Raw genomic sequence first — 25,711 nt, forward strand, 5'->3', positions numbered from 1 at the left:
ATCCTTTAATTCTAACCTTGTGAGTATCAACCCGCCTGATGTGTGTTTCTTGAAGACAATATATGGTAGGGTTTTGGATTCTAATCCATTCTATTTGTCTGTGTTTTATGGGTGAGTTCATCCCATTTACATTCAAAGTTATGATTGTCACTTGAGGATTCCCTGGCATTTTGATATTCTCCCCTAATTCTCACCTTTCTTCTTTAGCTATAACCTTTTAAACCAGTGATTTATTTAGATTAGTCCCCCTAGTCCCCTCCCTTGATATGCTTCCCTTTCTAGCCCCTCCTTTTTTTCCTTCCCCTCCCCACTCTCCTTCCCTCCCTTTTTATACTCCCTATCCCCTCCCCTCCTTAATTTCCCCTTCTCTTTTCCCCTGTTGAATAAGATAAATTTCAGGATCCCAATGGATTTAGATATTCTAAGCTCTCAGAGTTGATTTCACTGAAAGTAAGGTTTAAGTAATACGAGTTAGCACTTTCTTCCTCTCCTCCCATTAGGAAATTCCTTCCCCACCCCTTCCCATGTGTATCTTTGGGTGAGAAAGATTATTATATTTTTTTTCTATTTCTTGAAGTATATCTTAGTATCATCAATGATTCACCCCCTCCCCTTTTTCTTTATTTCACCCCCCCGTTTCTCCATATTGTATTACTGCTCCAATCATTCCCTATGCGTGATTCTTCTAACTACTCTAATGATGCATACATTTTTTGAGAGTTACACATTACATTTTCCCTACATAATATATATATATGTAATTTGATATAAATGTAGTCCTTATAGACGAGAGTTTGAATAAAAGAAAAAGATAACATTTTTCTCCTTTTCCGTTTCCTTCATATTTACCTTTTCAAGTTTTCCTTGTTTTTTGTGTTTGGATGTTGAACTTTCCACAGAGCTCTGGTCTTTTCTTTACAAAGACTTGGAAATCTTCTATTTTGTTGAATGCCCATACTTTCCCCTGGAAGTATATAATTAGTTTTGATGGATAGCTGATTCTTGGTTAAAGACCCAGCTCTCTTGTCTTTCTGAAAATCATGTTCCATGACTTTTGGTCATTCAGAGTGGAAATTGCAAGATCTTGTGTGACCCTGATTGGCATTCCTTTATATCTAAATTGTCTTTTTCTGGCTTCTTGTAAGATTTTTTCTTTTGCTTGAAAGCTTTGGAATTTGGCAATTGCATTCCTGGGCATTGTCTTTTGGGGATTTAGTGTAGAGGGTGTTCTGAGAACTCTTTCAATGCCTGTATTGTCCCCTTGTTCTAGAATCTCTGGGCAGTTTTCTTTGATGATATCTTGTATTATGATGTCGAGGTTACTATTTATTTCTGGCTTTTCTGGTAGGCCAATTATTCTCATATTGTCTCTCCTTCCTCCATTTTCCAGGTCTATCACTTTGTCAGTGAGATATTTTATGTTATATTCTAATTTCTTAGTCTTTTGGCTTTGCTTTATTAATTCTTGCTCTTTTGTGAGATCATTGTCTTCCAGTTGCCTGATTCTGACCTTTAAAGCCTGATTTTCCTTTTCAGTTTGTTCTTTCCTGCTATTTGGGGCCTCAAGCTATTTCTGTAGTTGTGTTATTTCGTGCTTGTGATTGTTGAGTTCCTTTTGCATTAATTCCCATTTCTCCTGCCAGAAGGCTTCCATCTTTTTGATAACTTCCAATTGAAAATCTTCAAGAGCTTGTAGGCAATCTCTATTTCTTTTAGAAGGTTTTGGAGCATTTGTTTGTACTTCTTCTTCTGCTATTTCCTCTGTTTTTTGTGTTTTCCCTCCATAAAATGTATCCAAAGTCACCCCCTTCTTCTTGCTTTTCTTGGTGTTGGGCTGTTGGGGTTCTTGGTTACAGTTTGCCATCTCTGTGGTTTGTTGGTTTGTTGGTTTTTTTCCTCTTTCCTCCTTTCTCCCCTTTCCAGTCAGAAATCTAAATGAGTAGTACTTGCCCTCAGTATTAGGGTCTAATGATCAAGGCTTTTGTCTCAGGTTAATTCTAGGTTCTCTGCAGCTGTGCTGTCTTCCTGGGGAGGCCCAAGGACTGCCCTCCCCTGCCTGCCAGCATTTTGGGAGTTAGTGCTCTCAGGTGGAAGTCTTTGGTGGTCTTAGCTAACTCCCAAGACCTGTAGGTGCCCCTTGCTCATGTCAGGGGATCCCTTCGCGCACTCAGTGATTACAGTGCGTTAGTTCTGGGCACCTGCAATCTGTGCTCCCCTAGCCCACCTGTCAGGGTTTCGGGTGTTAGTACTCTCAGGAGGAGGACCTTATCTTATTCAGGTCCCTGGTCCTGGGGCTGCCCATTGTTGAGTCCTGGGGTGTTCCTCCCTCACTTGTTGATTCTGACCGGTGCTGACTTTAGTTCTGGTTCTGGCTGTTTGATGGGGGAGGGGTGGGTGGGTCAGCTTTTCATTCCCTTATATTGTGGAGATGCCGAAATCCCACTTACCTTCAGATCTTCGCCTTGTCGTAGTGTCCCTCTGTTCTTATGAGGATGGTTGTTTTTTTTCTTTTTACTGGCTCTTAATTCAATTACTTAGACCATGGAAGAACTGAGATGAAGATCAATATGAAGGGTATGCTTAGAAAAAGCATACATTTATCATACTGTTTCATAATTATTCTTTCATTCATGGAATTAGTTTTAGAAGCAGGGAAAGTTTATGATAAAAGCCATCAAGATTCATTGCTATAGTCAACACATTGGAGCCATTTGGGTGAGATGCAATGTGATCATTTATATTATAGTACTTACACAACTAAATGAGCTAAAAGCTCATCTATGAACCTGACTATTCTAGGCCTTCATTGTTCTCTCCTACCTCTGACCTCCTATAGTATTTATGACCCATGTGTCATATTTATCATTTAATTTAATATAGCTTTAAATCATTCTTCACTATTACATAGGCCTGTCTTTAATCTCCATCTAGACAATAATCTCTTGAAGGTTAGCTACTCTGTGCTCCAGTCCAAGAGGAATGTTAGAATAATATTATGCCTGTCTATCTTCTAAATATCTAGTGACAAAATTTATGAATTTTATAAAACTGCTTCTTGAAAACTCTTTAAAGGGTAGGATTATCATTCCCACTCCATACAGAGTAAAAATCAATGTATTTTTCTCAATGTATTTTAAGATAAAAATCCCTGTAAGGTGTAAATTTGATTGGCTTAATTTGATAAAGCTTCATTCTCCCTTTATCCCTTCCCTTCTCAGTTTTTTATATAGGCCTTTAATTGGTACTTTTGGGCATAGGAGGATGGCCTTGGGCTTGTTTCTTATAAATTGGGGAATTCATTTATATCTTTGGGCATTGCCAGCAATGTCCCCATCCATTGCACAAAATCAATAAAGCCATTGTCTGTCTTCATCTTATATTGGCTTCTCTATGATTATTTGAGTCATTAAAGGGGGGTGTATCTTCCTATATTCAAGACACCCCCAAATTCACACACCACCAAATCCCAGATACACAAAAGACAGTTGTCCATCATCACAACTCCATATGCCCATATCACACATATACATATATTTATATACATACTCACCTACAATATATGCCTATGTTGTAAGTTTTGCAAAGTGCTTTGCGAATACTGCCTCATGTTATCCTCACCACAATCCTGGGAAGGATGTGCTCTTGATACATAATGATACATACATCATGATACATAAAGAAGTATCTCCATTTTACAAAGGAGAAAATTTAGGAAAACAAGGGGTTAAATGATTTCCTTAAGGTCACACAGCTATTAAGTGTCTGAGGCTGGACTTAGACTTAGAATACAGACCTGTAGTCACAAAGACCACAAATAATAAATGTTGAGTAAGCTGATTTATCCAAACAAATCTCAGAGAAGTTCTACAGATTAGACTATATTAGAAAGTATATAAGAATGAATTAGGTCTTTATACAGGTGGGATAAAATCTGAACTCAATTAATTACACTGAAGCATAAATTCGAAAAGGTCTCTAAAGAGGCAAACTGGGAGTTATAACAATAACTAATAGCAAGCATATATGTATATACATAAATGCATATATGTGTGTATATATATATATGTATATAGTGCCTACTATGTGCCAGGTACTGTCTTAAGCATTTTACAGTATTAGTATTATCTCATTTTTTCATCCCAACAACCTTACAAGGTAGGTGCTATTATTATCACCCCATTTACAGATGAAGAAACTGAGGCAGGTATTAAATGACTTGCCCAAGTCAAATAATTAGTATACTCAACTAGGTAATAAAGATTTAGTACTCTTATTCTGAGGAACAGCCTTATTCTACATGTCTGCAGCTTCCAAGGGTTTTTTTTTTTCTTTCCAAGTGTCTGGAGTCAGTCCTCAAGAGAGTCTAGAATTATGCCTATCCACTTAAGGAAGAAAAAAATAATGTCTCCTCTCTCTAAAACTCTGGCACCAACTCTATCTTATGTCATCATTCTCTTGACCCATCTGAAGAAATGTCTAAGCAGAAGCTTGCAAAATACCCTGATCTTGGAAACATGGTTTATACTTTCTTCTGTATCCTACTGCATCTAATAGAATGCCTCTGCCCATAGAACTGGGCCCATAAAAATGATTGAGTAAACATAGCATTTTGCTTTCTATTCTTTCTTAGAAATTCACAGAGATCTTGAAGTTAAGTGAATTTCCCATGGTTGCATAACAAGTATCTATTTTAGGAAAGACTTTTCTTGATTCTAAAGACATTCCTCTATACCACACTATTCTTCTAAGATTAAGTAGGGCCTGAAGGTAGAATCAAAATGGTAGAGTGAAAGCAACATTTTGTCAATCTCTCCCAATATACTCCCTTAAAAATAACCTAAAAACTACATCAATCCAAATCAAAGTCAGGAAAACCAATTAAAAGTCACAGAGAGTTGCTTTTCTAATTGAGGGCATCTTAGGAAAACAGAAATAGAGGTTTGTAGACAACAGGCTTGGGTCTGGCCAGAAAAACAATATGTGGCAGAATTGGCAGCAATGGCAGCAACATCTGACTAAAGCAATGATAGTAATGGCAGTCTAATACCCAAGGACAATAAGGTGCCTGATGCCTGGTCAGAAAAGAGATCTCAACCAATGCAACCAAAATTAGAAGGGAAGCAACAAATTGGGGAGAAATCTTTATTACAAAAACCTTTGACAAAGGTCTAATTACTCAAATTTACAAGGAACTAGATCGAGTGTACAAAAAAAAAAATCAAGTCATCCCATAATTGATTAATGGGTAAGGGACATGAATAGTCAGTTTTCAGGTAAATCAATACTATCAATAAGCACATGAAAAAGTATTCTAAATCTCTTATAATTAGAGAAATGCAAATCAAAACAACTCTGAGGTACCACCTAGCAGATTGGCTAATATGACAGCAAAGGAAAGTAATAAATGTTGGAAGGGATGTGCCAAAATTGGGACACTAATGCATTGCTGGTGGAGTTGTGAATTAATTCAGCCATTCTGGATGGCAATTTGGAACTATGCCCAAAGGGCCCTAAAAGACTGACTGCCCTTTGATGCAGCCATATCACTGCTGGGTTTGTTTCCCAAAGAGATAATAGGGGAAAATATGTGCACAAAATATTTATAGCCATGTTCTTTGTGGTGGCAAAAACTTGGAAAATGAGGGGATGCCCTTCAGTTAGGGAACAAGTTGTGGTATCTGTTGGTGATGGAATACTTTTGTGCTCAAAGGAATAATAAACTGGAGGAATTCCTTGTAAACTAGAAAGACCTCCAGGAAGTGATGCAGAGCAAAAGGAGCAGAACCAGGAGAACATTGTACATAAAGACTCATACACTGTGGCACAATCAAACAAAATGGACTGTTTGGTGTCTATGAAAGGATATTTGGAGGAGGGGAAGGAAAGAACATGAATCATGTAACCATATAAAAATAGTCTAAATAAATTAATTAAATAAACTTTAAAAAAGACAATTTTAGAAAGAAAAGAGATTCCCAGGGAACCCCTGTACTAGCATTGGGTATAGGATCAGGTACAATCTGGCAGCTTTCCCATTCCACATACTCTATTCCTCATGTCCAGTTCTGGATCATAGTTCCAGTGTGCAAAAGGTAGCAAGTATGTTCATAAGGAAGAAGGTGCCATACCTCAGTAAGGAACAGTTAGCACCGGGACCAAGAAGGAAATGAGAAGATCTCCCTCCAGATCACAATACTTTGGAAGCTTTGAAAACTTACAAGCTATAAATGCAACAAAAAGAAATAAAAGATCAGGCCATGTGGTAAGGAAAATGTGGGGAAATTAATGAAAACCATATAAGGAAAATGGAAATATGAAAATAAAAAATATGAAAAGAGAATTAATAGCTTGATAAAGGAGGCACAAAATGTAAAAAATGACTCCTTAAAAATCAGAATTGGACAAATGATAAAACAGACAAAAAGGTTGAAGAAAATATCTTCTTAAAATTATAATTGGACAACCTGAAGCTAATGACCCCATGACACATCAAAAACTAATAAAACAAAGTCAAAAGACTGGAAAAGTATAAAATGCCTAATCAGAAAAACAACTAAGGAAAATAAATTAAAAAGAGATATTTTTGTATTTCTTTCTTTTCTTTAATTTTTTAATTAAAAAAAATTTAACTGATTAATTTGGAGCATTTTTCCAGGATTACAAAAATCATGGTCTTTCCCTCCCCTCCCCCCAATCCCCTCCCATATCTGATGCACAATTCCACTGGGTTTTACATGTGTATTTGGTCAAGACTTATTTCTATATTATTGATATTTGCACTAGGGCAATCATTTAGGGTTTATAACCCCAATCATATCTCCATTGATACATGTAATCAAGCAGTTGTTTTTCTTCTGTGTTTCTACTTCCACAGATTTTCCTCTGAATGTGGATAGTGTTCTTTCTCATAAGTCCTTCAGAAATGTCCTGGATCATTGCATTGCTGCTAATAGAGAAGTCCATTAGATTCAATTGTACCACAGTGTACCACAGTCTCTGTGTACAATGTTCTCTTGGTTCTGCTCCTTTCACTCTGCTCTTTTTGGACTTCTTGAGAGCTATTATTATCTAAGTCTCATCATATTTCAAGAAATTATAAAGGAAAACTGCTCAGATATCTTAGAAACAGAGGAAAAATATAAAATGAAAGAATATAAAGTCATTTCTTGAAAGTAATCTCCCAAATAATAACTCCCAAGAATATTATAGCCAGGTCAAGGAGAGAATGCCATAGGCAGCCAAAAAGAAAAAATTTAAATCCCATGGAACCACAATTAGAATCACACAAGATTTAGTGGATACCCCCTCAAAAGTAATGGAGGACTTGAAATATGATATTTAAGAAGGTAGAAGAAATACAATTTCAACCAAGAATAACTTACCCAGCAAAACTGAGAATAATGTCATAGGAGGAAAATGGATATTTAATGAAATAAACCAGTGCTGAATAGGAAATTCAAACACTCAAAGACTCAAGAAAAATATAAAAAGGCAAACAAGTGAAAATCATAAGGAACTTATGTTAGGAAGTTAAACTATTTATATTCCTATGAGAAGATTATACATGTAATCCCCAAGAGCTTTATCATGATTAAGTTAATTAGGAGTCTACTCAGAACATGTGAATGTGATTCTATTAGGTTGAACTTATTTCAAAAGAATGGAAGGGTTTGAAAATGGGGTGCAATGAGAGATGGGGGAAAGAAAAGGAAGAATGGGGAAAATTATCTCATATATCATATAAATCTCACATCCTCACAAAAACAGGAATGCAAGGAAGAATTTCTACCATGGAGGGGAAAACTTAGGGGACTTGACCCTCACTCTAATCTGAATTGATTCAAGGAGGGAAGAATACATACCCAGTTGAGTACAAAAATTCATCTTACCCAATAGGAAAATAAGAGGGGAAGAAACTAAAAGAAAAGGCAGAAGATAGGGGGAGAGTATATTAAGGAGGCAGTGGTCAGAAGCAAAAAAAAAAAAAAGATGTTTGAGGAGGGGATAGAGTAAAAGAGAAGGATCTATAGGACAAAATAGGATAGAGAGAAATACTTGTAATTATAACTCTGAATGTGAATGTGATAAACTCACCCATAAAAGAAGCAAATAGCAATAATATGTTTTTCCCCCAAGAAATATACTTGAAAAAAAAAAGAGTTAAAATAGGGGGCTGGAGTGAATTTATTTTGCTTTGGCTAAAGTAAAAAAGGCAGGGTTAGCAATTATGATCTCATACAAAGCAAAAGCAACAACAGAATTAGTTAAAAGAGATTAGATAATCAGAAAAACATCATTTTGCTAAAAGGAGTCAAAGACAAGAATTAATTTCAATACAGAACATATATGCAAGAGGAATTAAAGGAAAATTGAAGGAAAAGTTAAATAAGTTACAGAAGTTAATAGACAATAAAACTACTAATTGCAGGCCTTCGGTTTAGGTCTCACAACTAGATAAATATAATTAATAAAATAAACAAGAAATAAATTAAGGAGGTGAATCAAGGAAAGCAACATATTAAAAACTTTTTTCTGATAGCAAACAACTGGAAACAAAGGGGGGAATTTCAATCAATTAGAGAATGGCTGAATAAATCAAGGAAAAGAAATGCAATGTAATTTTGTTAGGCCATTTGAGATCATGAAAGCATAGTTCTGATAAGACTTATGAACTGATATAGAGTGGAATGGCTAGAGCCAACAAAATAATTTACATAATAAAAACAAACAATATGGAAAGATCTAAAAACTCTAATCAATAGGAAAGATAAAAAGGAACCAATTAAACTGATGGCCTTGGATTTAATTTAATTTAACTTTTTATTTTAAAATATTTTTCCATGTTTATATGATATATTTTCTTTCACTCCCCTCTTCCCTCCTCCCCTCCCAGAGCTGACAAGCAATTCCACTGGGTTGTACAAATGTTATCACTTGACACCTATTTACATATTATTCATTTTTGCTATAGAGTGATTTTTAAAGCCTAAATTCCAATTCACATACCCATAGATATGTGATAAATTATGTCATATGTTTTGCTTTTGCATTTCTACTCCCATAGTTCTTTCTCTCTTTGTGGATAGCATTCTTTAACATAAGTCCTTCAGGAGTGTCCTGGCTTATTGCTTTGCTAATAGCAGCAAAGCAGCAAAGCAAAGCAGCAAAAACATTGGATTCTTCCACAATATTTTACTTTCTGTGTACAATGTTCTTTTGGTCCTGCTCATTTCACTCTGCATCAGTTCATTGAGGTTCTCCCAGTTCATATAGAAAGTCTCCAGATCATCAATCCTTACAGCATAATAACATTCCATCACCATCATATAACACAACTTGTTCTGCTATTCCCCAATTGAAGGGCATCCCCTCATTTTCCAATTTTTTGCCAAAACAAAGAGTGCAGCCATGAATATTCTTCTACAAGTCTTTTCCCTTATTATCTCTTTGGAGTACAAACACAGCAGAAGGATCAAAGAGTATGCATTCTTTTAACGTCCTTTACACATAATTCCAAATTGCCTTAAAGAATGTCTGGATTAATTCACAACTATAACAGCAATGCATTAGTGTCTCAATTTTGCCACAAACCCTCTAACATTTATTATTTTCCTTTACTTTCATATTGGCCAATCTGCTAGATTTGAGGTAGTATATCAGATTTGTTTTGATGTGCATTTCTCTAATTATGAGAGATTTGGAAGACTTTTTCATGTGCTTATTGATAGTTTTGGTTTCTTTATCTGAAAACTGCCTATTCATGTCCCTTGTCCATATGTCAATTGGGGAATGGCTTGATTTTTTTGTACAACTGACTCAGACATTTGAGAAATGAGACATCTGTCAGAGGTTTCTGTTATAAATACCCCCTCCCCAATTTGTTGCTTCTCTTTTAATTTTGATTGTATTGGTTTTGTTTGTAAAAAACTTTTTAATTTGCTATAATCAAAATTATTCATTTCATGTTTTGTAGTGTTCTCTAGCTCCTGCTTGGTCTTAAATTCCTTCCTTTCCCATAGATCTGACTGGTATACTATTCTATGTTTACCTGATTTGTTTATGATTTCACTCTTTATATTTAAGTCATTTACACAGTTTGAATTTATCTTGGTATAGGATCTGAGATGTTGATCTAGACCTAATTTTCCCATATTGTTTTCCAATTTTCTTAGCAGATTTTCTCAAATAATGTGTTCTTGTCCCAAGAGCTAGGATATTTGGGTTTATCAAACTCTATCCTGCTACTGTCATTTACGCCAAGTTTATTCCATTGATCCACCCTTCTATCTCTAAGCCAGGACCATATAGTCTTGATGATCACTGCTTTATACTATAGTTTGAGAGCTGGTGAAGCTAGGCATCCTTCAATTTTTTTTTCATTATTTACCTTGATATCCTTGATCTTTTGTTCTTCCAGATGAACTTTGTAATGATTTTTCTAATTCTATAAACAAGTGTTTTGTTAGCACTGAATAAGTAAATTAATTTAAGTAGGATTGATATTTTTATTGTACTAGCTCATCCTGCCCATGAGCAATTGATATTTTTCCAATTGTTTAGATCAAGTTTTATTTGTGTGAAGTGTTTTATAGTTGTGGTCATGTAATTCCTGAATTTGTCTTGGAAAGGTCCTGGGTATTTTAACTTGTCTAGAGTAATTTTAAATGGGGTTTCTCCTTCTAACTCTTGCTGCTGGTTTTTGTTGGAAACATATAGGAATTCTGATAATTTATGTGGGTTTATTTTGTACCCTGAAACTTTGTTTAAGTTATTGTTTCTACTAGTTTTTTGGTTGATTCTCTAGGTGTATACCTAGAGAATAGCATCATGTCATCTGCCAAGAGTTATAGTGTAGTCTCCTCATTGCTTATTTTGATTCCTTCAATTTCTTTTTCTTCTCTAATTGCTACTGCTAGCATTTCTAGTACAATATTTAATACTGGTGATGAAAAATGGGCATCCCTGTTCACCAATTTATCCCCATTGCAGATAATTCTTGATGTTGGGTTTTTTTTTTCAGTTGGGTACTTTTTGTTTTATTTTTTTAATTTAATTTTTTTTGTTACAATACTCACTTTATTTCCCTCCCTCCCCTCCACCCACCCTTCCTGAAGCCAACACACAGAATCTATTTCCATGTTACTGTTTGCTCTAGGATGTTAATTTAGAGTCTACATCACCTACCATATCCCTTCAACCCATGTATTCAAGCAGTTGTATTTCATTCGTGTTTTTACTCTGGCAGTATTTTCTCTGAATGTGGATAGTGCTCTTTCTCATCGATCACTCCAAGTTGTTCAGGATCACTGCATCCCACTAATGGAGAAGTCCATTACATTCGATTGTACCACAGTGTATCAGTCTGTGTACAATGTTTTCTTGGTTCTGCTCCTCTCACTCTGCATCACTACCTGGAGGTTGTTCCGGTCCCCATGGAATTCTTCCACTTTATTATTCCTTTGGGCACAATAGTATTCCATCACCAACATATACCACAATTTGTTCAGCCATTGCCCAATTGAAGGGCATCCCCTCATTTTCCAATTTTTTGACACCACAAAGAGCATAGCTATGATATTCTTGTACATGTCTTTTTTTCCTTATTATCTCTTTGGGGTACAAACCCAGCAGTGCTAAGGCTGGATCAAAGGGCAGACAGTCTTTTATCGCCCTTTGGGCATAGTTCCAAATTGCCATCCAGAATGGTTGGATCAATTCACAACTCCACCAGCAATGAATCAATGTCCCAACTTTGCCACATCCCCTTTCCTTTGCTGTCATTTTGATATCCTCCTCTAATTCTGACCTTTCTTCTGTAGCTATCACCTTTTAAACCAGTGATTTACTTTAGATCAGTCCCCTTAGTCCCTTGACATGCTTCCCTTTCTAGCCCTTCCCTTTTTCCCTTCCCCTTCCCCCTCTTCTTCCCTCCCTTTTTATACTCGCTACCTCCTCCCCCTCCTTAATTTCCCTGTTGGATAAGATAGAATTCAAGATACCAATGGATCTAGATGTTCTTCCCTCTCAAAGTTGATTTCACTGAGAGAAAAGTTTAAGAAATACCAATTTACACTCTCTTCCTCTCCTTCTTATAGAATTCTTCCACTCCCCTTCCCATGTATATCTTTGTGTGACTATTATTAGTCACACAAAAGATTATTCTATTGTTTTTTTCTATTTCTTGAAGTATATCTTAGTACCATCACCGATACCCCCCTCCCATTTTCTTTCTTCCCCGCCCTTTTTCCATATCGTCTTCATGCCCCAATCTTTCCCTATGCATGATTCTTCTAACTACTCTAATGATGCATAAAATTTTTGAGAGTTGCACATTACATTTTCCACACATATTAATATATATAATTTGATATAAATGTAGTCCTTATAGAAGAGAGTTTGGATAAAAGAAAAAGATAACATTTTTCTCCTTTTCCCTTTCCTTCATATTTACCTTTCCATATTTCTTGCTCTTTGTGTTTGGATGTCAAACTTTCCACAGAGCTCTGGTCTTTTCTTTACAAAGACTTGGAAATCTTCTATTTTGTTGAATGCCCATACTTTCCCTGGAAGTATATAGTCAGTTTTGATGGATAGCTGATTCTTGGTTGAAGACCCAGCTCTCTTGCCTTTCTGAAAATCATGTTCCATGCCTTTCAGTCATTCCGAGTGGAAATTGCAAGGTCTCGTGTGACCCTGATTGGCATTCCTTAATATCTAAATTGTCTTTTTCTGACTTCTTGTAAGATTTCTTCTTTTGCTTGAAAGCTTTGGAATTTAGCAATTACATTCCTGGAAGTTATCTTTTGGGGATTTAGTGTAGAGGGTGTTCTGTGAACTCTTTCAGTGCCTATATTGCCCCCTTGTTCTAGAATCTCTGGGCAGGTTTCTTTGATGATATCTTGTATTGTGATGTCAAGGTTACTATTTATTTCTGGCTTTTCTGGTAGGCCAATTATTCTCAGATTGTCTCTCACTCTGTTTTTCAAGTCTGTCACCTTGTCATTGAGATATTTTATGTTTTCTTCTAATTCATTATTTTTTTTTGACTTTGCTTTATTGATTCTTGCTGTTTTGCATGATCATTGGTTTCCAGTTGCTTAATTCTGGTCCTTAAGGCTTGATTTTCTGCTTTGATCTTTTGGCATTCAGCTGTAATTTTTGGTTCTCTAATATAATTTGTTGGTTTTCTTTTTGAACCATTTCCCACTTCTCTTCCAGAGGGCTTTCATCTTTCTGATGATAAGCTCCATTTGAGACTCTTCCAGGACTTGCGGACAATTTAATTTTCTTTTTTTTTTTTTTTTTGTTTTTGCCTTTGTTTGACTTTTGTCCAGTATTTCCTCTATAGCTTGGGTTTTTCCTCCATAAAAAATTTCAAGGGTGAGAATCTTCTATTTTGATTTCTTGCTGGGATTTTGAGGTTCCCATGTTTCTGGATGTTTTCAGTTCCCTCTTTAATCAGAAATCTCTTAATTGTGTTTTGAATTTCATTTTGAGTTCTTCCAAATTCTGTATCCAATTCGCTGGGATTTCTGATTTATCCTTTACTGATCCCTCCCCCTGTTTTTCATTCACTCTTTCTCCTTTGCCTGTATAGAAGCTGTGTATTGTAATTTCTTTCTTCTTTTTCTGCTGTGTGCTTATATTGCTCTCCATATTTGTCTGTGCTCTTGTTCCTCTCATTTTCTTGGTTTTGGTGGTTTCTGTCAGTCTCCTCTCTTGGAGCTTTGACAGAAGGTCTTTCTTTGCAGTCTGTGGGAGAGGGGTGTTGTAGTTTGAGCTTCCCTCTCCTCTGGAAGCTTTTGATTGGATTAAATTAATGTTCAGCAGTCTGTGAGGGAGGGTTGTTGGAGTTTGGGCTTCCCTGATCTCTGAAGACTTTTGATGGGATTAAGTTCAGCTTGGTTGGGCTGGGTGTGCTCTGAGGCCAACACCTCCTGTAAGACTGGAGCAAATATGGAGGATCTCCACAGCTCTGGCCAGGCTGCCAGCTCTATGCTCCCTCTCCAGCTCTTTCCCCACCACCTGTGTTCAAATCTCTGAGCCTGGCATAGCCCTGACCTCAAGGTACACCCTCCAGATGAATGCCTTTGCCTGTCCCAGAAGTTCCCGCTGCTGCTGGAGGCTTAGCGCTCTAGATGGGGGGGGGGGGGGGGGGTCCCGGGACCTTCCTTCTGCCTTCCCCTTAAACCCGAGTGTTCTCAGATTCCAGATTGGGGGGGAGTATACCTTTTGGATTGAGTCCAGCAGGAGGGTTCCTTGGTTCTGTCTTATTGTTAGGTTTGATTTTCAGTCTCCAAGGAGAGGTCAGTTTGTGATCAGTAAGGAAGGGTTTTCAGAGGTCTGAACTTCTGTTGCTTCTAAGCCACCATCTTGACTCTGCCTCCTTGATGATGGTTTTAAATAAATACTGTTTATTATTTTGAGAAAATTTACTCCATTATTTTTCTAGTGTTTCTGATGGAATGGGTGTTGTATTTTAGTCAAAGACTTCTTCAACTATTGAGATAATCATGTGATTTCTGTTGGTTTGGTTGTTGATATGGTCAATTATGTGGATGGTTTTCCTAATATTAAACCATCCTTGCATTCCTAATATAAATCCCACCTGGTCATAGTGAATAATCCTTTTGGTAACTTGTAACCTTTTAGCTAGTATTTTATTTAATATTTCTGTATCTATGTGCATTATGGATATTGGGGCCTTGGATTTTAAATAGAATAATTGCACATCTATATTAAGCTCCCTCGTCACTCTAAGCAAAAATTTAATTGCTTTTCCTCTCTTCTCTTACCTACAATATCTTCTTTCCGTTATAATTTTCATAACTATGTTCAAGTTTCAGACTAGTCTTTTTTAGTTTCTGCACTTATTCCACTAGCTTTTGAAGAGCTCAATTGTACTAGTTAACTGGTGGTATGTATTTATTTTTGTGTTCCATGCATAATGATGCAATTAAACAGTTTTACCTTCATTAAGGTATAATGGCACACAATATATCCTATGCTTGTTTTGCAGATTCCATGTTATTGTAAAATAGATCTTCAGTGTTCAGAACAACAGTCTTTGTTCTTCAAAAATATTATTATATATATATATATATATATATATATATATATATATATATTTATATTGACTGTATTGGATCAAACCTTGGCATAGAGAAGCATTCTTTTAATTTCAAAGTTACCAAATATTAAATTCACAAAAGTTTATGTCAATTAAAACAAGGAAAAGAAAGAAATACACACTAAATAGTCATTGGAAGGTTGGCAAATGGTATCAAGATTTTACTTCTTTCATTAACTTACTTTACTGCTATGCACAGATCTCTAAACAGCCATTTCTCATCATTATCCACAAAGTATTTTTTCCTCTCTCTGGTAAAGCTGAAGTAAGCCAAGGACAATTTTATGTTTATATCAGACCTCAATGATTATTTAACAGATTTTTTAAAAATTGTGGTTTATATATTTAAGAAGCTAATTATATTATTTCTTTCTAACTTCAACTGGTTAATTTATTTACTAATAATATATAAAAATCTCTCATTTGTTTTTTCTGTAAAGAGAACTGTGGTCTGGGCAGCAAAGACTCGTTCCTCTTTTCCCTTGCCATAACTTTAGAAAATTTCTTCTCAGGCAAAGAATTATTCAGTTCATGTCCTGGAAGACAACAATTGCTGTTTTATTGTTCAAAGGAAGTTGGCAATGTGTAATAAGTTGAGAAATTTGAGATCTGACCACACTTTCCATTGACAAGTGTAGACTACCTTTACTCAGCAGAATGGAAATGTGTCCACATTATAGGGGTTCTAATAGAATCACTAGAGGCACTGAGAGGGGAAGAGATAGAGACAGTGACAGGAAGGAAGAAAAGAAGGAAGAAAGGAAGGAAGAAAGGAAGAAAGGAAGGAAGAAAGGAAGGAAAGAAGGAAGGAAGGAAGGAAGGAAGGAAGGAAGGAAGGAAGGAAGGAAGGAAGGAAGGAAGGAAGGAAGGAAGGAAGGAAGGAAGGAAGGAAGGAAGGAAGGAAGGAAGGAAGGAAGGAAGGATCCAAGGAAGGAAGGATCCAAGGAAGGAAGGATGCAAGGAAGGAGAGAGGGAGGGAAGGAAATGACAGAATGAGAGGAGAGAGGGAGGGGCTACTTTGAAAGTTAGTACAAAATAATTTCACTTTTGCCTCTGAAAAGTTATAACAAACATTTGAATCCTAAAATTTTTACTGGTAATATTAATCATTTTTCATAATAGACTTTTTTAATTGGGAATTAAAACTTCAGATGAGAAAACTCTCCCTATTGATGTAGATGGATCTTCTGCTTTGCAACTTTTAGTCGGCAAGTTTTCTAGGGAATGGAGAAATCAAGTAACTTTCCCATAATCACACAGTCAAGTTGGACTTGAACCAAGGTCTTCCTGACTCCTAGGCCAATCTTCTATTCACTATATTGTCCTGTGTCTCCAAATTTTATTTCATTTATTGAATTTTGGAAATATTCCAAAGTTATTTACTTACAAGTGAGGTAGTTAAAAAAAAAAAAGGACAGGCAAGACTGTCCAATTGAAATTATCCTGATTTCATTATAAAAATGAGATATCCTTAAGGTGGTATGTTTATGTTTTGCTTATACAAGTTCTGAGGTCAATGAATAAAGGAGACCTTTGCCAAAAATGAAATACAAACAAAACCAGAACCATTTCTTCAAACCAGAATCTTTTATTTTGTAAACACAATTAGAAACCATATTTGGATGGGGATATGATTGGGGATGTAGACTCTAAGCGATCACCCTAGTGCAAATATTAATAATAATATGGAAATAGGTCTTTATCAATGATACATGTAAACCCCAGTGGAATTGCTTGTTGGCTCTGAGAGGGGGATGGGAGGAGGGGAGGGAAAGAACATGATTCATGTAACCATGGAAAAATATTCTAAATTAATTAATTAAATAAATAAATTTAATTAAAAAGAAGAAACCATCTTTGGAGCAAAATGTCAATACTTTTGCTGGCAATGACTAATTTTCAGTACTGTATTTATCTGTGTTTCTGTGTATTTACTGTGTTTCTCATTTCTGGAGAGCATTAGTCTGAAACTTCTATAATTTAAATTTAAATTTATAATTTAAATCCATCTTTCCTCCCTGAGAATCAAATAATTTATCAGGATCAGATGACAAACCAAACAATTAAACATTATCTTTCTTCAAAGGGGACTTTCTACTTACTCCCACTCAAAAGGCAGCAAAAGACTAAAGGAAGTAAGGAACTCGGGGACTGCTTCTGGAAATGCACTGATAAATGCTTCAAACTTCCTTTATTAAGGCCTGTAATTGAATTTCATTTGCTGAAACTCAGTGCCACGTCTGAATATCTGTTGCTTGCCAATTCTATTTATATGTCCATGAAGTAGATCATTGTAATGAATACAGATGGGCAATAAGTACAAAGTTATTGCATGATTTTTCACAATTTTATGATTGCCTTTCCTACTTCCTCTTAGAATAATGGCCCCTCTGTTCAACTTGGAGACCATTCACTCTATCTTTCATGTTTTTTTTACCACTTCAGCAGATCTTAATTTATTAAAGACACACCAGAAGTAGTGTGTAAACAATCCACAGAATGAAGTGTATTTGTAAGATGTGAACAACTTGAACAGATATTAAATTACTTCTGAGATCACTTTGTGAATGCAAGTGCATGTTTTTTTTTCTTTCTCCTTTTTTCTGCCTGCTCCACTCTTCCTCTCCTTTCCCCTCCCCAGTTTGGCAGAAACTTGGTACCTAGAGCGGAAACTGGCCTGCAGCAAAGTGAGCACAGTATGTCAGTTTGCTGAAGGAATGGGCAACAAGGAGGAAAGTTTCTGTACAGTTAGAATTTTTAGAACAGGCTCCATCAAGGACTGAAACCTGCAAAGTCTAAGCAAATAAACATTGCTTTACAGGAGGAAGTATGGTTATAGGCATGTGTTGGATTAGTCTGAGAGAGTGATACTGAATCTCTTTAGCTCAAGTATTACTTAGCACTTTCATCTAGAAAAATGGCACTTACCATTTTGACAAATTCTTTCTTTCTCAAAAATCCATTTCTTTTGTAAACTCTATGTAGCCTTCAATACCCCTTTGGGAATCTTATTAGATGAGTGGCTAGGAACAAAGGTAAAACTTCATTCTATGCTTGGTGGTAGAGGTGTCCAGTTCTTCCAGAATAAAATGAGATTAAAATTCAATTGGGAAATATTTAACAAAAAAACAAAAAGTACAATAAAACATCATGTTAATATATGGTTTTCTGAGTCAATATGTGACCCACAGGAATCCTTAAATATGCTTTAGTGACCTTTGCTACTATAGGAACAAGCTCATTGTCCTTCTGTCTTCCCACACCTTCTCAGATGGTGAATATTTATATTTTATTTGAAGGTTTTACTTTATTTATCAAAATCTCTGTCTTTGTGGACCTTCAGCTCTTACTCAAGTTTTAATAGTAGCACAACATTATATTTGCACATATTTTATAATATATCCAAGTTTTCAGTGCTGGCAACTTCCACATTTCTGTTTTGTGCTCAACACAAACTAATCTCAAACCATTTTTTTTTCATTATGAAATCTAAATTAGAATGAGTCTTTCTTTAGGCTGCATATAATTAATAGCAAGTTTCGTTTTTCTAATTGGCTTTAATAAAAGTTCAATCTTTAGAATGCAGGGAATGGCATAACTCCTTAAAAACTTTTTGTTCTATTTATTTGACCACTTAATGGAAGGCCTTAAAATTTCAATAATGTCCTAGAATAATAGCATCCAAATGGAAATTTTTAGAGAAGGATAGGCAAGGGGAGAAAGGGCTTTTAAGAGTCTTCTAACAAGTCATATTTTTGAGGTGCTTCTCATACACAGGAAAATAAGTATTGAAGTATCTAAGCATTCTTGGATGATTTTAGCACATATTTGGCTAGTTTATTTTTAAGCATCTCTTGTTTTTCTTCAGTTCTTACTGATCAAGGTTTCAGGTATTGTTGAATGTGGAGAACCTTACAGATTTTCTTCTTCTTCTTCTTCTTCTTCTTATTATTATTATTATTATTATTAGTAGTAGTAGTAGTAGTAGTAGTAGTAGTAGTAGTAGTAGTAGTAGTAGTAGTAGTAGTATTTCTTAATATTCTTATCTTGGCCAGTGAAATGAATCCTTCAATTACAATTATAACAACAACAAAATATTGAACCTATTTTATTTCATTGGTACAAGAAATCCCCAGTGAGGAAAATAGCTTTCTTTACCAACACAAATTGTAGAATCTCTACCAGTTATATAATATTGAAGAATAGCTTAGGGGCACAGAGAAATTAAATCAAATTGGCCAAGGTCATATGGCCAGTATTATTTCAAAGACAGAAATAGAAATTAGACTGTTCTGACCACGAAGTCTGGTCTCTAACCATTAAGCAACATTGCCACAAGAAATACATGAACAAAGATTAGACAGTAAAATTCAAACACAGGTAAGGTTTAACAAGAGCCTAAGAATGTCTTCTATTTAAGGTAAAAAGGTTTAAAATTGTAAATATTACCTGTAAGTGGCTGGTGTCCAGGGATAACTAATGTAGTATTTTATTAGAATTTCCAATGACCCCACATTCTTTCAGAAACTGAACAGGCATTGTTAGCTAATTCCTCTAAATTATTCTTTTGTTTTTTTTCTATCAATCCATTCCAAAAAATAAATATATTAATTAAATAACTGTTGTGTGTCATGTGAGATACAAAGCTTAAATAAAGCAAATCCTCACTCTGATGAACCTCATAGTTGAATAAGATATAAAACACAAATATAGAATTCATGAATTCATGAATTATGAAATAATGAATAATGAATGCATTAGTGAATGCTTTATACAAACACAGAAAATGTAACACACTGAAACACTGCTCCAACCAACTCCAAAGACAAAAGTTCTACCTATGCTGTCCCTTCTGAGGACTAAGAAAACTTGTTCTCTCACTTCAGAACCTAACAGCATTCTCCCTTGCTCTGGAAGGACAAGGGGGTCTAAGCTTTCTTTTTCTTTAAAGGATATTTTTTCATGGTTACATTTATATTCTTTCCCTCCCCTGCTTTCGCTGAGCTGAAAAGTAATTCCACTGGGATATATATATATATATATATATATATATATATATACATATATATATATATGTATGTATATGTAATTGTTCAAAACCTATTTCCATATTATTCATATTTGCAATAGAGTGATTTTTAATGCCAAAACCTCAATCATATTCCCATTGAACCATGTGATCAATCATGCATTTTTGTTTCTGCATTTCTGCTCCCACAGTTCTTTTTCTGGATGTGGATAGTGTTCATTCTCATAAGTCATGTGCTTATTGATAGTCTTGATTTCTTCATGTGAAAATTACCTGTTTACATCCCTTGATCATTTGTAGATTGGGGAGGGTCTGAGCTTTCTTGAGTGAGAAACATATGTATGTTTAACCTCACATTTTACAAATTTAAATGTCATTTAAAAAGCAGCTCTCCAAGAAAAAACTAGGCTCTGCTCTTTTAATTTTAATCTGCATCACTGAGATTTTCTTATTACTTTCTTAAGTCTACACAATGAACAAAAGAATTTTTAAAAGCCTTTATTTGTAGTGTTAGTTAATTTTTAAAAATTTTATTTAATTAATTTAGAATATTTTTCTATGGTTATAAGAATCATTATTTCCCTCCCCTCCACCCAAACCCCTCCCATAGTCAATGAGAAATTGTGGATCAATGTGTCATGACCAAGACCTATTTCCATATTATTAATATTTGCACTAGGGTGATTGTTTAGAGTCTATATCCCTAATCATATCCCCATCAACCCATGTGATCAAGCAGTTGTTTTTGTTCTGTGTTTCTTTTCCCACAATTCTTCTTCTAAATGTGGATAGTGTTCTTTCTCATAAGTCCCTCAGAATTCTCCTAGATCATTGCATTGCTGCTGGTAGAAAAGTCCATTAAATTCAATTGTACCATAATGTGTCAGTCTCTGTGTACAATGTTCTCCTGGTTCTGCTCCTTTCACTCTGCATCAATTCCTGGAGGTCATTCCTGTTTGCATGGAATTCCTCCAGGTCATTCATTATTCCTTTGAGCACAATAGTATTCCATCACTAACAGATACCACAATTTGTTCAGCCATTCCCCAATCAAAGGGAATCCCCTCATTTTCCAATTTTTTGCCACCACAAAGAGCGTGGCTTTAAATATTTTTGTACAAGTCTTTTTCCTTATAATTTCTTTCCCAGCATTGGTATGGCTGGATCAAAGAGCAGGTAGTATTTTAGGGCCCTTTGGACATGATTCCAAATTGCCATCCAGAATGCTTGGATCAATCCACAACTTCACTGGCAATGTATTAATGTCCCAACTTTGCCACATCCCCTCCAACATTTATCACTTTCCTTTACTGTCATGTTAGTCAATCTGCTAGATGTGAGGTGGTTGTTTTGATTTGTATATCTATAAGAACTGCCAGCACTTCCTATATAATGAACCTGTGAGTGGTGACCTGAAAAGGAGCATGGAGGCTAGAGGAATATGGATGGATAGATAAGGCAGTTAGAGGGAGAGATGCAGGAATAAAGACTCAGAGACCACAAGTTAAAATACATGGGGAATCGCGAGCTCCATTAATATCTCTCTAGAAGAAAATAACAAGTGGAGAAATTATAAGTATGATAAACAAGAGAACATGTGGGGAGCCAAGATCTCCAGGATACCTCCCATGGACCAGATGGCCAAAAGATTAATGGGAAATATGTGGGGCAACTGCATTGCTCGAATCAGTCAGACATGAGGAGCATTACAAGAAAGACCTAAGAGGCAAGAGGGAGAGCAAGGGCAAGGGAGACAAGGCAAGAGATGTAAGAGAGAGGCTCGCACATGTTCCCCAACTTTTACTGGAGATTTTAGGAATGTGAACTGGGAGGCACTTTAATGAATAAGTGATATGACATAGGTATTAACATTGGTTGAATTGACAATAATGAAATCAAAGAGGCAGAGATTAATCCAACATGCACTTTGGAAAGGAATGTGGTCTAACAAAGAATGAGCTAGGACACTGTGGCCAGCAACGCCCCACCCAGGAATTCACATGTCCTTTGCACTTGTTCTTTGGACTGTCGCTTTCTATACAATGATCATTAAATGATCTGACCATGAGTCTGGTAAATGAATACATAGGATACAATATCAATACATCAATCATACTTCCAAGATGCCAACATGCCTGGTATGCTATATATCCCCCTTTTTGTTTAAAAATTAAAACAAGAGTGTATAATGTTAAAAATTAAAAAATAAAAAGAAGTATAGACTAAATCACAAATAAAAATAGTAGTCTAAGTATAGAAAAAATAAGAAATCAAAAATGAATTCTAAATCAGAATAGATAAATTAAATGTAAAAATTATGTAAGAACAATAATAAAAATAAAAATTATCTTAACTTAGAAATAATCCTGTAAAAATGAGAAGAAAGAACAACTTTCATATCGATTAGCAAAATCAAAGGTATAAAAGTTTATCAAAGACCAATAATAATAAAAACTAATAATAAAATGACCTTCACTCTTTAGTGATCCTGAATTAATGTGATATCAGTCCCACATTCCGTAGGACAGGTGCATTAATATATCATTTTACCCATGTATAGCCAGGACTATAAGAAGTTGTCAGACCTTTAAAGTTAAAGGAAAGGACTATATCTCGAGATGAGAGGGAATTCTCTTCTTTCCCTTGTTCTTATTATGCATAGTCTTAGGGATATATAAGCCAAGATGTCTGCCACATAGATATATGGTTGGAACTTTGGTACGAGGCCGACCTATGTTTGAGGGTGTCAAAACACCATGTCCTTTTACCTCCAACCTTAGCAACCAATATATATCCATCTCATATGAAATACACATCTGTCTATGGCTTAGACTTTATTGCAAAGTGTAAAGTATCCATGATAATCCCTTTTTATGCAATCAGACACAATAACTCATAATAGTCCCAGGAAGTTTAACAAATGCTGTCACATTCCTACAGTCTCAAACTTTTGGGTATGTACAAAAATAAAGTCTCAGATTTATTGTTAATTCATAGTTCAGAATCAGAGTATTAATACTACTTACAATGTACTTCTAGTACTTAAAAGAAAATATATGGGAAAAATAATCTGAAAAAATAATCAGGGAAAATAAAAATAAAATTAATACAAGATTTTAAACCCATGGCTCACATTTTATGTGGCACAACTGTAGCTATGCCAATGTGTAATATCTGAATTTTCATTCAAAAATGATTTCTATTTCCCTAATTTAAGTTGACCAAGATTCACATTGTAAGTGTACAAAATTGTTCATCATGAAAAGCTTTACAAAAACATTAATACAACAATTAATGTGCATTTTAAAAAGTACAAATATTCCCATAAACATTACATTCTGATTTGTTGCTGCTCTATATCATTTTTTAAATAACAAGAATGATGAGAATGAAGTGACATTGCAACTTCTGGCTGCACATTTCTGATATAAGCCTTATTTAAACTTCTTCTTCTGTATAAATAAACCAATCAATATAACAACCAAGAATATGACATTGCCAGTGTTTGTAAAATTAATTCTGCCAAACCAATTTTGGGGGTTAATAGAAGCTTAAATTTCTTTTCAAGTAGAAGCAATTTCTACAGCTTCTTGTTCATATAGAATTTGATCTAACTTATTAATTCCTTGCTGTAAATATATAATATTCAATGTGTTTTTTCTTCAATCTTATTAGTGCCAATTTTTTCCAATTTTTAAGATTACATCCCAAAGGGGAATCTCAGGATATGCTTTGCCTCTGTTCCATGCAGATGTGGAATGTCCAATTCCACACAGGAGGGTCAACAACTGCACATCCACAGAGGTTGCCCAACCAAGAGCACTCAGTTTAACACTAAGGCAAGTCTTGCCATATACCAGAACGTCTTCCAGTATCAGAAGGGGAAGCTGATAGATCCTAAATCCAGTGGCCTGCCTGACCTCTGGGGCCAGTGGGAGAGAGCAAGAAAGAGTTCCCATAAAGATACCATCCATAAGGTGGGGGTTTCAGGAGTAATAATCATAAATGGTTTGTGAATAAAAATGGAAAGTAGATGTCCATGTCTGTAAGATTCACAGTTAACCATACCAATGGCGGTTGGTACATAATAGCTATATAGATCTGTCATGAATAGAATCTATACATAGATGTAGATGACAGTTTAAGTAATTTATGTTCCCAATTAAAAATCCCAAAGTCTATTCTACCTGACATCTCATCCTTTCTAGGAGTTAGATCAGGACAATCTGTCCATGATAAATTCCTGTGCAGTGTCTCTATCTGATTTAAAAACAATATTTTTGTTGTCAGGGCTACTAGGTCTATGTTGTGGTAGATAAATTCTATCCCCTGTTCCTATGAAAGCCATACCAAAGCCTATATAATTGTTATCAGTAGCATTTCTTACAATACAAGTTTGAATTTTACAATGTATACAAATTAAATTCCTTTTGTCAGTACATAGCGTAGACATACAAAATGAAGGGTATAGAGTAGTGTCTGAATAATTCTAGCTAGTCCTTTCTGATTCCATGGTAAAGTCTTTGGCTAAAAATTGAGTATGGAATCTATCTGGTGTCATTAACATACACGAGTGGGGGCTTGTCCATCCAAGTTAACATTCTTAATATAGGAGGTTTAGGTATAATAGACCAATAGATGTCAGCATGACAAGTGTCCATCAGGGGAATAATAGTAAATATAATTAAAAGAAGTTTAATGTCATTCTTTGGTGTGTGTGTGTGTAGTCACCACTGATAGTTTCGTCAGGTGTGTCCTGAGTGCAGCTGGTGTGCAGTTGCCTGATGTCATCTATGTTGTTCATCTGCTTCTCTTCCTGGTCCTGTGTCACATGGCATGGTGTGCTCTGTGGCTGGAGCGGTCAATGTAGCTTCACATCTAATTAAAAGCCTTAAAAATTCTATTTCCACTGTGGTATTTAACCTACAGTTATACTCAAATTTTGTCCAAATAGACTATGAAAAATATCAGAAAAAATTTTTTTACTTTCCCTATATAAATATATATAATCAGATATTTCTTTCTAATTTGCCATATCCAATATAAATTTGAGCTACTTGATTTTGAATTTGACTTCACATTATCTCCATCTATGAGCAAAGATCTGTTTAAAAAAAAATATCAGGTGTATACTTTTGCTTTTAAACAATGGTCTGGCTGGATTCTCTGGGAGTGCTTTAAAGAGTCTCCCAGATCCCCTTTTGATATGCTAAAATTGTGTTGAGCTTTGCTGATAGAGAAAAGCCTGTTGCTCTGGCTATCTGCTTGAGAGCAAATTTCTGCCTGTTTTAACTAACCTTTCCTTAGGTGTCCTGAATTTTAAAGTAACTCAGGATTATTTTACCAATGTTCAAATTTTGCCTATGCCTGTGGTCCCAGTAGATATGGTGTGACCCAATGCTATTCTGTGGGACATTCTTTGAAAAATTTAGGAGGCCATCTCGGCCTTAATGTGGGACATGATCATTTCAAATGTCATTTCAAATGTGCAGCTTTGCGTCAGGCAAAGCAAACGTGCTCTCCTATTTTGAATTGAATTGCCCTCACATTCT

This window comes from Monodelphis domestica, chromosome 5, assembly GCF_027887165.1.
Source record: "Monodelphis domestica isolate mMonDom1 chromosome 5, mMonDom1.pri, whole genome shotgun sequence".
In the NCBI taxonomy this organism is placed as follows: domain Eukaryota; kingdom Metazoa; phylum Chordata; class Mammalia; order Didelphimorphia; family Didelphidae; genus Monodelphis; species Monodelphis domestica.